At 39.8% G+C, this 9,272-nt stretch overlaps 1 long non-coding RNA gene across 4 annotated transcripts; it reads left to right on the top strand.

Annotated features, from left to right (window-relative positions):
- Window positions 1-1,698: 1,698 nt before the first annotated feature.
- LOC124136482 lies at window positions 1,699-4,267 on the top strand. 4 transcript variants are annotated; one of them, XR_006861384.2, is made up of 4 exons: window positions 1,702-2,120; window positions 2,698-2,771; window positions 3,047-3,865; window positions 4,111-4,267. It is a non-coding gene; the product is annotated as an uncharacterized LOC124136482 (long non-coding RNA). The 4 variants fall into 4 exon arrangements; XR_006861383.2 differs by having other exon boundaries at window positions 1,699-2,120; window positions 2,698-3,865; XR_006861382.2 differs by having other exon boundaries at window positions 1,703-2,771.
- The last annotated feature ends 5,005 nt before the right edge of the window (window positions 4,268-9,272 follow it).

Genomic DNA, 9,272 nt, shown 5'->3' with positions numbered 1-9,272 from the left:
AAGTGCTGAAGTAAAAGACAAATCAAAAAGTCAAATCTGTACAAATACATTAAGTATACAGGGCTTGGTATGACCAGCCGATTGATAGCACCAGGCCCACCCTACCACCCGCCTTGATGACGTAAGGGTCGAAGTGGTGTAGTGGGCAAAGGAACACTATTCCTCCACCGACAATTGTCAAACGGATTGCCCAATAAGTTGCCTTTTATGACCGGCAACGGGGTGTTGGGGACACATGCTACCCCGGGTCTCCAGGGGGTAGTTGGACAGGACTGTGACGAAAGCACAGGCGGGCACTTGCTTAGCAAATGACTGGGAATTTCCGGGAGACCAACAGTTGCAGTTTTTACTCCAAGCGAGCAACACCTCCCAAGCCAGCACAGAGCATCGCCTTTTAGCCAGCCAAGCAGAACTCCACCATCGGTAATTATCATGTTATCCTTTCACCCTCAAACACATACTCGTAAAATAACTCTCACCAAATTAATCACAAAACCCTAAATCCTTAAAAACAACACTACTCGAACACTCTTTCATCTCAAACCCTTAAAACCACGAACACCTCATCCTCCGTAATCTCCTGAAAACAACTCACTCTCATTTCTATTACCCGCCCACGCACACCCACTCCCCTTTATAAACATTTACCTCTACTCCCTCACCTCTACCTAAACATCACCTAATCCCCGCCTGCCTGCCAGCTAGCCAGACAGACAGTTTATTTATGTCTCACCTTGTGCGTACATACGATATAAAAGTATACAGACAAAAGTAAAACATGCCCAAGCCACACCGTACCTCGAGGGGTTATGAGAGACAATGTAATAACATAAGACACGAGGCATACTTTAAATTAAGCGTGTATGTACACATAAAAGAAACAGCCATAGTAAATACAATTTATACATATACAGATTTAAACATATACATGCTCTTCTCGTGAGTAGAATATCCTTACTTGTTTTGGCTGAGTAAAATAAAAGTGATGGGTTGCTAAAATGTGACATAAGTTGTTATCATTAGATAAATCTGCAAAGCCGTTAACTTTTCATTGCAACGTTGTAAAAAGGGTAAAGTAAAACTGGTATATGTAGGGCAGTTAAAAAGAACATGGATTATTATTCTCATCATCATTTTATCAGGCGAAAGAATATCTCTTATTGGGTGGTATATTTTCATATCTTCCTCTCTCTAGCCGCAAGGAAGCTACACCACAACGAAACTGACCTAGTGCACGCCGGTTGCTTCTGCACATACTTCTTACAACATAGTCCTCAGCAAGATAGAACTCCTTAAATGTTCTGTTGGTTCGTAGTTTTTCATTTATAAACATGTGGAAGAGTAGAGGGGAAAGAAGACATCCTTAACGTAGACCCGACTTCACTGGGAACCAGCCAGTACATTGACCGTTCAGTGGCACACAACTTTATGACATTATGATAATATGAAATATTAGCCTGAAATGGCTTTCCTTAGATGCCCACGTCTCCAGGGCAGTCATTGCGATTTGCTGTGCAGAGTTGCGTCTCTTGGGCACGCCAGAAACCTATGATTGCGGGTTCGAATCCCGGTTCGCCCCGATTAGGTTTCTAGGTTTGTCAGCACCATACCCGTGCTCGTGGGTTTCACCTAAGTGGTGAACGTCTGAGACCTGCATCACTTCGGGCTTTCCTACCACATTAAGCTGACACGCCGTGATATGACTGGAATACGGTTAAAAGTGTCGTTAACCCCAACTCACTCACTCACTCACTTTCAATAAAGTCAGTCTCATTAGAAAATGATCCTGGTATGCATTAAAAAATAACAATAAAAATTCTAAACATCTCTAAGTAGCAAAAGGTACCATTTGACAACCTGGTCTTTGTTTGTGTAAATGTGGCCTAGTTGATTTTATTGCTATTTTGTAAATATTTAAGTAAAGTCTCTTCATTTTCTTGTTTCTGTTGTAGCCCGTTTCTGTCTCAAGCTATAGATTACTTGAGCAGTATAAAAACAACAACAATTAGACCAGCTCCAGTACTTACATAACTACTAACATAACAATAGCCACTTTCACCTTTACAGCCACCAACAGCACAAGCGTCTTGCTTTGTTTTCCTTCCCAGCTTCTGTATTATGTAAGTAAAAGGTTTCTTCTGTTTTGGGCTGACTTTGCTAAATTAGTTGGTCACTAACACTTGAAGGAAATCAGTGGTTCTGTGGATTGCATTCAAATCAGTGGATGATATATTTGTTGTGTTCAGGATCTCTATAAGGTTAGTTTGTGTTTGGTTCATATTTATGTATCTTGTAGATATGTCTGTGTATTTAGTTTTATGAATTAGATGCATTAAGGTAATGCATTGATTGGTAATTATACATATTATATATATATATCTATATCTGTCAAACTGAAAATAGTTTAAACATAAACTAGTACTTCATAATAAGTATACATGTTATCTCGATATCTTCAGATATTCTATACCTTCCCTCTTAATTTGTTAAACACTTTAGTTAAACCTAAACTAAATCTATAATCAAATTTAACTATTAATCACTACTTAAATACCATCTAACTACATGTGTGAATGCAGTATGTATGTATGTAGATTATGATTGAATGGATACATATGAAAAGGTAATTTTACATGTTCTTAATTTTATTGGCCATTTCCTATTTCTTATGCGGCCTTATTGTTTTAATTTTTCTAGAATATGGCAATCGATGTTACCATGCCCGTGATCTGCCAATGCTAACATAGTTGCCAGCTCATTGCCACACAGTGGTAAGTTTTGTGTACATTGTGTTTATATTATGTTTGTATCATGGCAATTTGTAGAGGCGGTATTTATGTAACCAACCCTCTTAAGTATTTTTAGATGTAATTTGGCTCAAAACCACAAGGGTGAGTGTAACTATCAAGTATAAATAATGTTTATAGTATGCAGAGCATATTAAATTGGATGAACTGTTTATGCATTGGTGTGTTGATACTATGTGATATGTTTGTTATATTTCATCTATTAGATATTTTCATTGTATTTTTATACATATTTGCAGAGTTCAGAAACAACAAGCGTATGTGCAAATATAGTCAGCTGTCAACTCACACCCCAGTAGCCTGTTCTGTGTTTGCTGCCCTAACCGGAGCCTTCCCGCTACTACATAACGTGTTATGAAAGAATACCTTATAGTTTTAGAGATATGGTTCAGACGAACACACCACTATGAAAAGAGTCAAAGTCAAACTTGTTGCCATGGAAACAAGATTTTTTTTAAACTCCTTGATAGCAAAAGGCACAACTTCAGCCCTTGATTAATACGTGTAGGATCAAAACCGCGTCCGAGGCCGAAAGGCCCGACCCCCTTTCCCGAGGCCAAGGGCAAGGGCATACTTCCCAAACAAAACCGAGGGCAAGTTTTTGATCTCACTTATGAACTGATCAAATAATATGATTTAGAAATAATTTTACTGATTGGTATTAACATGACTTCATTGATATTTACTGTTGAGAGTTTAACTGCAATACGCGGGGAGTACATCCGCGCGCATCACGTGCTTCAGGCCCGTTGTAACAATGAGCGCATGTGGTTCAAGCAAATCGAATGAATTCCACTGAAGAGGATGGACGCAGACAACAACGATATATTTCTGACGCAGTCAGTTTTTAAAGAATCGGCATCCTGTGCTGAAGAAGACAAAGAAAGTGATGACTTTAAATTCCGTTTAGGAGATCCACTCTCCGAGCGTGAAATAGCCTTACAAGTGCAAGACGTCCGGTATTGAGGGCATGAAGACAAACCATTCCTTGAGAGCCACGGCAGCCACTCGACTGTATCAAGGTGACGTTGATGAACAAATGATTTGCGAAAATACCGGTAGGTTGATAAACATTTTAGTCCTGCAGTAATAAGAAATTGTTATTCAGCAAAAGCAGAGACCATATGGTCTCTGGCAAAAGTCATAACATATCAAAGAAATATTTTTTCCAAACCAGTAAGATGCTCTTTTTTATTTATGATATATATGGTAATATTGGTGTTTTTGGTATCTGTAATAGTTTTTAAGTGTATTTGTATGCTGTATGTGTAATACTTTCAGTAATCTAAACAATTTGTTTCAGGACATCGGAGCGACGCCGTATGTTGAAAAAAATAACTCGCCATCACGTGAAGAAGCTAATCCGAAAAGAGCAGATGACCAATGACCTGAAGACAAACAAAATCGAACTGTGACGCTCAATTTCAATTTCATCTAATATCAATAAATAGTTGAGCCATGTTCTGTTGGGTTTTTTTCATGCAGAAAGGTAATTCAATACAGAGGGTATTTTTCGGGACAAAAACCAGGCTTTCAGTAGAAAATCTCCCGGGATTTCTTGCAGAAAGCCCGGGGCTTACCCTAGGTATGCCCGGTAAACTACCAGTAGAGGTTAAGTCGGTAAAAGAAGACCCTGGCGAGACAATAGAGTGACGTCACTAGAGGTTTATAATAAAAGTCTTTGACAGTTTTCAAGTTGTGCTCCGTAAACGACACCCACCCCTCCCTTTTGAGACAAATAGAAATGCCATAATTTCTTTTCTTTAAATGTGAAATAGAACACATAGCACCATTCCTTTGCTCTAGCAACGCCTTTGCCTTTTCCTCATCTATTAGACTCCCTCAATATTCCAAAAGGTAGTCTTTGCAAATGTCTTTTTTGTGAAAATACCAAAGTCAAAGAGTGAAAATGCAATATACATTATATCAGATCAGATAGGTGTAGTGTTAGAAAATGAAAGGGGATTGCAAGTTTAAACAGTTCACAATCAGGGCTTGATTTAACATGATATAGGTAACATACAAACAAATGTTTTCCCATAGATTTCTATAGTAACGCTATATATACTGAACAAAATTAAAAACTTCACAATCCTAGAATTTTAACATTTTGACCAGTTATCATTGTGGGCCCTTATTGTGTATTTAAACAGTAATGGCCACGTATTGTCTTCAGATAACACCCGTTTTTGTGCAGGTGAATCGATCAAAATCATGTGCACAGCACTATAGTGGCAAAAGTGGTTTTTCACGTGCAACTGGTCACGTGGCCATAATACCGCACGTGTTTTCAGCCAAAATTGTTAGCAGTCATTGAAAAAAAGAAACACAAGAAAACAAAAGTCTTTACGGTCATTTGTCATGCCACGCCTTTCAAATGTGCAACGTGAACGTGTCATCGGCATATTGCAGACGGGAACGTCCGTAGCTGAAGTCGCAAGGACGATGGGTTGTAGTTGACGGACTGTTTATGATTTACAGACGCGTCTACAGCAAACGGGCACCACCGCTGATCGCCCTCGGCCAGGTCGACCACGTGTGACGTCACATGCAGAGGATCGTCAGATTGTCTTATGTCACCTCCGTAACCGATTTTTGACGGCTACATCAACCAGAAATGAACTGTTTAGGGGTAAACTGAGAGCGCAAACTGTTCGAAACCGTCTGAGAACTGCTCACCTTCAAGCACGACGGCCATACTGCGGGCCGATTCTGACTCAATTACACAGACGTCAACGTCAATTGTGGGCACAGCGACACTTACGATGGACTCAGAGGAATTGGAATCAAGTCGTCTTCAGTGATTAATCCTGATTTAATCTTCGATTTGCTGGTGGTAGGGCGAGGGTGTGGAGGCGCCGTCATGAACGTTACGCCCAGTGTTGTGTACAGGAAATTGACAGATTTCGAGGCGGAAGTGTCATGGTGTGGGATGCTTTCTGTGGCAATGCACGTTCCAGGCTTCTTGTCATCCGTGGCAACCTCAACGCTGCTGCTTATCGCGACCAGGTACTGGCACCAGAACTTCTGCCTTTTATGGCAGCACATGGACCCGGTTTGATCTTCCAACACGACAATGCCAGACCCCACACAGCAATTTTGAAAAGGAATTTCCTTCAGAATGCGGGAGTCAACGTCATGGAATGGCCGTCAAGGTCTCCCGACCTCAATCCCATCGAACACGTCTGGGATGCCCTTGGCAGAAGTCTGCGCACTCTCCAGAACCAACCACAGAATTTGCAAGATCTTGGCACCATTTTGCAGCAACAATGGCGTCGTCTTCCCAATCATGTGTTCACAAGCATCACAAGGTCCATGCGGAGGCGTTGTGTGGCAGTTGTCAACGCACATGGTGGCCATACACGCTACTGAACTTGTGTGCCATCAGATTCTCGTGCTTGGGACTTATGATTTAAACTGTTGATGTTATTACCGAATACCGTAGGTGCTTGGAACAAATTATGGTTACCATCGTTAATTAAAATCCTTCTTTGGACATTAATGATTAAAAATTACCTGCTCTGATACATTTGTCCGTTGTATTTCATATATGGGATTACTTTTAAAAATGTGAAGTTTTTAATTTGACTCAGTATATATTTTTAAGCATCCAGCATCCATTTAGTAAATGCACACGTGTGCTCAGTTTGTGCTCAACTTATCCAAAATGTCTTTATGGCACCAGATTACAAAGTTTTGATGTACCGTAAGAGCTGTGTGAGTTAATGATATATATTCCATTAATGTTTTACAAAATGTGTTTCTGTATTAATAATACGTTTCTACAATCAAACACAGACCATGGGAGTTTACTCATGTTTCATAATAGACAGGGCTCACGGATCAGTTCCATACAAGGCTTAGGCTGCCTAGATCATTTCACCCTATAAATATTTTCAACTATAAAAAATAAACAAATCTTTAAACCTTAACACCAATAAAAATACATCTTTCAAATTTCAATTTCCTTCCTTTGCTGACATCATCAGAACATAGCAGAGTCTGCTACATTCATGGAATATGGTTTTGACACGCATGACATGATTGATTTTGTTTGAGATTGCTTGAACTTACACCCTGCATTGTTTATATAATTTTAACACTCAAATTACTGTCAGCATTTGGTTAATCATCTATGGAGGGGCTATCACAAATGTTTGTGCTTTCATTTACTCCAAAAATCAAAAGTGTCAGCACCTATGATATACGCTGGTGACATAAGTACACAAGGAAAGGAATCAGAAAAAAAATCTCAAAGTTGGACGCAGAGCACGGAATTCAGGCCAACAATTGGCAAGGGACTTTACCAGAAAATAGGAAGAAAATGGGTGGATTGTTGCCAGCAATCTCAAACACTGACCAGTGAACCATACCGCCTATTTAAGCCGAGAAATGGAAATGGCACCTTAGTAGAAGAAAGCTCTTTGAAACCACAACATAATTTAGAAAATGTTAGAGCTTATCCTGACAAAAATGTAATTCTTTTTATCCACAATTTATAACAGTGTCATGCAATGCCAGCTTAAAAAAGTGTTTCTCTCAAATAATTTATGGGTTTATGGGGGATGGAAAGATGAAAAGATGAAATGCATTTTATAAAACAGGGGAGATAACTTAGTAATGTCGAAAACTATCACATTCTTTACAGATGATTTCAGAACCATAATGTTACATTCAGGAGAGCCAGTGAGTATTATTTTCATTTAAGCAGGTTCTGGGGCTGGTGTATAGCCCTTTCCTCATGTTTGCAAACTGAGAAACTGCACAGTGAGGCATTAAAGGAGCACTGTCAGAAATTTCTAATGCATGAGTGTGATTTATCATGGAACTTGATAGTGAGCAACAGAGGGGCCTTAAGTGGACTGGGTTCTTAAATGTACTTACTGTACCTACATGTCCAAGTTCCACAACTTCTACAAGATAATAGAGCGCAACGAGGCAAAACAAGGGTTGTCGATCACATACTGCTTACACCGACTTCAGATCGGCTTCTCCACATGCCAAATTGGATGTGAAAACTTCTATTTCTTCTGCATGAGTGCACATATACCTCCCCAGACATCATCAGACATGCTAAAAGCTGAAAACAGTAGAGCGACAATATCAAATGTCAAACCATTTTGGATATAACAGCCAAGAGACAGTCCTGGAGGGGAAAAATATTTAAACATCATATTAGTTTTTAAAAAAGCTTAGAAATATAAAAGTTATTTGGATCACCAATACACAAAAAGGCCCCGAGCAGAAAGACTTGATGGCATGCTATATTGCTTTCACTAGATAGGAGGGTTTGTGATATTTTCTGCTGTCAGCAGTAAATGCTCCATGCTCATGATACCAATATCACGTGACATGGCCAGCAGGTGATTAACACAGACACACAAATTGTTGTGGCCGTGGGGACTTTATTCCAATTAGTTGACAAATTCATCAGTTTTTAACAAATTCAGAAGGCAGGGGACCGTGACTTGAGATAGAATCTACCTGGAAGGGGCTCTCCTCTTGTCGACCACAAAACGAGGCAGCGTTCATATTCATATTTTGAGAAAAGGACACATGGAAACTCGTAACAGTATGCATCAAATGTTTACCATATGCAATGGCCTCTAAGGCCCGAGCAAACCTTCATAACAAGGAAGGGTAGCCAGTTGGGGGTTAAGGAACTTCATTCAATTTGCTCCAGGTGTATGTTAACATGAGAACCTAGTTGCACCATACAAAATAATGTTGTACTCTTGTCCCATAAGGGGGCACGGGTGGCCCAGTCGTCTAAGGCGCCGCGATTCGCTGTGCAGAGTTGCGTCCCTTGAACACGCCAGAAACCTATGATTGTGGGTTCGAATCCCGGTCCGCCCCGATTATGTTTCTAGGTTTGTCAGCATGTCCACCATACCCGTGCTCGTGGGTTTCACCGAAGTGGTAAACGTCTGAGACCTGCATCACTTCGGGCTTTCCTCCCACATTAAGCTGACACGCCGTGATATAACTGGAATACTGTTAAAAGCGGCGTTAAACCAACTCACTCACTCACTTGTCCCATAAATTTATCAAAGGTGAAAAATTGACAAATAAACTGAATAAGTACATCTCAGATGTCTGATAACATAATAATTTACATAAATATTGCCGTAAATAATAATAGGATGTGCACATAATCTTGAAGTTCCCTCAGTTTGAGGATGTCAAGCCCAAGAAATAACAAACAACAAACAATAAACAATGTGTTCAATGATTGTTGCTAAGTGGAAAAGTAAGAGACAGTCAGACACAACTGACCAATTACATTTGTTTCTGGTGTTTCACTTAGGTGTCAAGTCTCATTGGTCAGCTGAGATAGCACACGTGACAGCTATTTTCATGATGTCCACGGATCTTGAAATAAATCCATCGAGTTGTATAACAATGAGCAATCAATCAACATATTATCGGCTAACCCTTTGAACAAAGTATGTTGTCTTAACATTG

The sequence above is a fragment of the Haliotis rufescens genome, unplaced genomic scaffold (genome assembly GCF_023055435.1).
Source record: "Haliotis rufescens isolate VD_foot unplaced genomic scaffold, xgHalRufe1.0.p SCAF_1, whole genome shotgun sequence".
NCBI classification, from domain to species: domain Eukaryota; kingdom Metazoa; phylum Mollusca; class Gastropoda; order Lepetellida; family Haliotidae; genus Haliotis; species Haliotis rufescens.
The sequence above is the reverse complement of the archived record's forward strand: the minus strand, read 5'-3'. Positions and strand labels throughout refer to the sequence as shown.